This window comes from Rutidosis leptorrhynchoides, chromosome 2 (assembly GCF_046630445.1).
Source record: "Rutidosis leptorrhynchoides isolate AG116_Rl617_1_P2 chromosome 2, CSIRO_AGI_Rlap_v1, whole genome shotgun sequence".
NCBI lineage: Eukaryota > Viridiplantae > Streptophyta > Magnoliopsida > Asterales > Asteraceae > Rutidosis > Rutidosis leptorrhynchoides.
In genome coordinates, this window is record NC_092334.1 from 24,968,974 (window position 1) to 24,974,092 (window position 5,119).

General features: G+C 36.3%; 1 long non-coding RNA gene across 4 annotated transcripts; it reads right to left on the reverse strand.

The window, feature by feature from the left end:
• Positions 1–253: 253 nt before the first annotated feature.
• On the reverse strand, positions 254–4,915 carry LOC139894290 (uncharacterized). 4 transcript variants are annotated; one of them, XR_011774885.1, is made up of 4 exons: positions 4,753–4,915; positions 4,396–4,648; positions 1,092–1,248; positions 254–553 (listed from the first exon to the last, which is right to left on the reverse strand). It is a non-coding gene; the product is annotated as an uncharacterized lncRNA (long non-coding RNA). The 4 variants fall into 4 exon arrangements; XR_011774884.1 differs by having other exon boundaries at positions 4,396–4,658; XR_011774886.1 differs by lacking the exon at positions 4,396–4,648.
• Positions 4,916–5,119: the final 204 nt, after the last annotated feature.

The following is a 5,119-nucleotide window of genomic DNA, read 5'->3' on the forward strand; positions in this document are numbered from 1 at the left end:
ATCATTTGATGATGATCTCGTCATAACCTAACTAATCAATCAAGTAGTTATATTATTATGCATGATTCAGCAAATAATCATATCTACCACCTTGAGCTATTAACATTGACCAAGCGGGCAGCAAAAGGGGGGCTACAGAAGCTTTCCATCACTGTGCCAATATCTGAACCACATTCTCTTCAATACTACATTCTCGTTGTTTCTGATTCTTGGCTGCGACGGCCGTTTTTTGTATGCATAGAATAGTCGTACATTTTGTATTATCCAACAGCATGATGTTCAAAATGGTTGTGCCAAGTTACAAAGCGGTTTTAATGTTATAGACAACATAGTAGTTATTATCTGATACAATGTATCTGAATTATGTAGCAGTAGCTAATTACATATACAAAACAACTATATTTAACATAGACGTGGTTGTTTTTGTTTTTTTTGGCAGCTGATGCTTTCATTCCTTCTCCTTTTTGGCTTCCTTCCCTTTTGCTGGATGGGTTACTCGCTTGTGCTTCTTGTTTGCTTGGAGTTGGTGGGATAGGTGTGGTCTTCAAGCTGTCTACAGCAAAAGAAAAAAGTTCTGTTGACAAAATTCGGTTAAATAGATGGAACATAGCAGGCGCAACATGATGGTACGGACAAAAACGATTTTGCATTAAAACAACAAAACCTGACAATACCATGCCCGTACCATTACTGATAACAGCCCGTTACTGTTATCAGCGTGCAACAAACGCTATAAAAAATGGAATACACCGAAATGAACTTGAAACACAAAAAAAAAAGTAACAGATGGTACACATGTATACACACGCCCAAGCAATCGAAAAGCATATGACAAACTAATTACCAAACAATTATATAAACCTCAGTCAAACTAATTACCAAACAATTACATAATCCCAACACGCTTTTAGCTTGAATAATCTAGTTATTTCTTCAAATTAATCTGACTGGCTATCTTTCACCTTAACTAAAATCTCTGATTATTATCTTTGTAAAAAAAATTTGCACATAAGATTAAATTCACAAAAAACAATGTGGGTCGTATACCATATTTCATGAAACTGAAAAGAAATCGGGAATAACGAATTTACCCTTTTGATATGATTCGAATCGTAGTAATGTCGACATGAACGCAGGTATATCACAAACCATACGATGTCAATCTTCTTATGTACATTTCAAGGAACACCTTTTTTGAAGTTGCAGAATCAACATCTGACAGTAACCAATAAGTTGTTGCTTCTCCTCCTAATTAACCAAAAAACGTAATTATTAATAACATGATACACTCCTAATGTCTATAGCAAATTCACGGTAACCACCACTATTATTGATGACTGCAACATACATCTAATTATCTAATCAAATTCCAAAAGTATTGGTAATAAATCTTAAAAGTAATCCTTAAATCGGTGATATGCAATACGGATTCGGGTATGTTGTTGATCAACTTTCTAGAGTCGTTAGAACCCACAAATTGCAAGAAAAGAAGGCACTAATCTGTTAACAATTGTTCAAGAAGATTTGAAACAAACCCTATCCGTTGGGCAGCAAGTAGACACACGTTTCTATGCAAGGTCTATCAAAGTTTGTATGGTAGTGATCGGAATTTTGCGACGGTATCTAATGATCGTGAGATCTTTGTTCCATTACAAGTGGATTTTCACGGCAGGTATCTAACGATCGTTAGATCTTTGCTCCATTATTAGACAACCAAAGGTGGGTAAGAACTCCTAATGGAGTAGTAAACTTGCAAGAGGAAAACAAGTGATCACAACACTCCGGCGGAGATTAACAAAACGAGCACATGTTTGATTACAAAACCACTCCTTTGAGTTCTAAGTTCATTCGCGTTGTTATCCTCTTCAAGTTCAAACGCCAAATAAAGATGTTGATTTTCTTTGGGAGACACAGCTCCACCCCATTTCTGAATCCAAGCCACGACTTGTCGCTCAAAGAAAACAAAAATGTGTAACTATAAAATTGCTAGCATTCATGTTCCAAAACCAAAGTCCGGGTCAGTAGATAATGAAGGAGCCCGAGATAAATAAAAGAAAAAGAGCCGGGTAAACAACTAAGCGATTGAGGTGTGGTGTTAATATCGGAAGCTACTATATTGACACCAAAAAGCTTACTCTTTGCGAATTCGTTAAATGATCAACTTGAATGTACATGAACTTGTATATTGAGGTATATTTATGATTGCTTAAGGTTGAGATCTACGTTTTTTATAGGTGTTCAAAAGCGATACACAACTGGTGCAACACTAACCGGAGAATATTGGGATGGTAAAACAATATTTGGGGTTTATGGGAATTATGTAGTGGAGCAAAAGATATTGTTGGTCGGAGAAGGAGATTTCTCCTTCAGCCACTGTTTGGCAGTCGGGTTATGAATTGCGAGTGATACGATAGCAACTTCATATAACACTAACGGTTTAAATTACTGTACTTTTACTTTGATGGCATTTATTCCCTATTTTTTATTTTAATTCTAATCCATATAACTTATATGGTTAAAAAAAATAAACGAACTTCAAAGGATGTATGCCGATGTTGGATCCGACATCAGGGGAATAATTGAACTTGAAGGCTTGGTCGGGTACCGTGTGGACGCCACAAAGATGATCGTCATTCCCAAATTGAATGAAAGGAAATTCGACCGCTTCATTTGTAACGCTTCATTTGTAATATGCCACACGCTGGCTTCAAATATGGTCTAAAAGAGTCCGTTTACGAAATGATTTGGTAATTAATAAATACAATCATTTTATTATACAAAACTGAATCGTATGAGTCATTGTTTCTCTTCTGATTTTCTCTTTTTTTATTAGACTCCACCCGATTCTCATAAGTGAGTATCTTAAAAACGCTGCTCTACTGCTCAAGAAAGACGGAGAAGTTCATATCCGACATCGCACTCATCATCCATATTCATATATTGATTGGCTCATTGTTGGTTTGGTTATGAATGCCGGCTTGCAACTACGTCAACAAAAAACTTTTCACCCAAATGAATACCCATGCTATGAACAGAATAGAGGTGCAGGTAGATACGCAGATCCGTCTTTTCCCATTTATCCTGACAAATGTGCACTTTACAGCTTCGTTAAAGATCCAACGGTAACTTTTTCAGACAGTAACTATGTCTAACTGATGAATGGACGGACATTATTTTTATGTTCCTAACCGGTACTTCCTGCTGGATAGAGTTACTGTTGAACAAAGTTATAGTTGGATTCTTAACAAAACTGTAAAGTGCACATTTGCAAGGATGAATGGGAAAAGACTCATGTGTGTATATACCCGTACCACTCTTCTATTCATAGCCTAAGTATTCATCATGGTGAAAACGTTTTTGTTGACACAGTTTCAAGCCAACATTCATAGCCAAACCAACAATGAGTGAACTTTTTGGTGTACATTCAAGTTAATCATTCAACGAATTAACATAGAGTGAACTTTTTGGTGTCAATGTAGCAGCTTCAACACCACATCCCAATCGTTTGGTTGTTTACCCGACTCTTTTCTCTTTATTTATCTCGGGCTCCTCGTTGGTAGACGGATGCATTCTCTTGGTGCATGGAGTGAAATTAAAGAAAAATACATGGCAAGATTTTCTCCTTAGAAATCCAAATCCCTTACGATAGGAGGAAGGCACACATTGATAAAATTGGTTTTGGGTAGCACACCATTGTACTATTTATCACTGTTCAAAGCTCCAAACGACATAATAAACTAACTTGAATCTCCCATATGCATATATTTCTGGGGGTGCTTTCGATGGCAAAAAGATACCATGGGTGAATTGGAAGCGTGTGTTATCTCCTAAGATATTGTGGTGGACTTGGAGTGGGAAGTTTAAAATCGAAAAATATAAGCCTATTATACAAATGGTGGTGGTGATTCACGCATGAAAAATATGCATTATGGCACAAAATAAATAAATCCATATATTGTGATAATGGAGGTCTTGTATTGGGTGGAGACACGCCAAAATGGAATTCAATTTGGTGTGATATTTGTAAGGTAGACATATATAGCTGCAGATTCAATGGAGGTTATCTTACATCTTCAATCTCACGAAAGGTTTGATTGGGTAACAATACGCTCTTTTGGCAAGATACTTAGGTTACCGAATTGAATAACTAATCTGAGAACAAGATTTCGAAGACTTGCATTAGAAAGCAACGAAAATGCATTGGTCCTGGATTAGGTGAGTAATGCAACAGTGGTAATTGGGATTGGCGTTCAACTGCGAGGGGAAGAACACAAGAGGAGCTGCACAATCTTGAAGTTATTTTGCAAGTGGCTCCTTCATTATCTGCTTCATTATACACACTTATATTTATAAACAACAAATTCTTTCTATAAAACTTAAAAATAAGTTTATTACCTTTGTAGCAAAGTGAACATAATCAAAAGCATTCTTCATCCTTTTAGCTAGAACTCGAATCATCGCTACCATTTTTCTGCTTTTTGACCTTTTTTAGAGTTTAGATGAAATGGATAGATGGAGTGTGTGTTATGAAGGTGTGATTTTGTAAAAATAATTGAATGTCTGAATGCTAATACACATACGCTCCATACATACGCGCCAAAGTTGTTGCAGAGAAAAAGATTCCCAAGTGATTTTGTGTCTCAATAACCTAAATAGCCCTAGTTTTAAAGATTATTTATCAAATAAACATTGTATACGTTGATAACAAGTGCACCTAAAATTAGGGGTAAAAATAATAATTCAATCACTAACCAAATAAAAAAGTGGAGTCGTCAATAACGTTAGATCTGGTAATGTTTGGTGATATTAAATCGTATACATCAGATTAAACATTCGAATTCGGTCAATTATGCTGTCTCCATTTTCAGGCTGCTTCTGCGGTTGCTGCTACGGCGGCGTAGGGTTTGATGTGTGTATAGCGTGTGCGAGTGTAAAGAAGAAATGCGATATGTATGTTAGGTTTTAATAGCGGTAGTGGATCCAGGTTACAGTGTTACAGCAAGCACTATAGCGTTTGGGCTTTAGGCCCATTGTCTTATAAATTTCGCCTCGAAGGCCCGATAATAGATTCTTCTATCAATTTTTCACAAAAAGATTAACAAGCAATTTATGTCGTTTT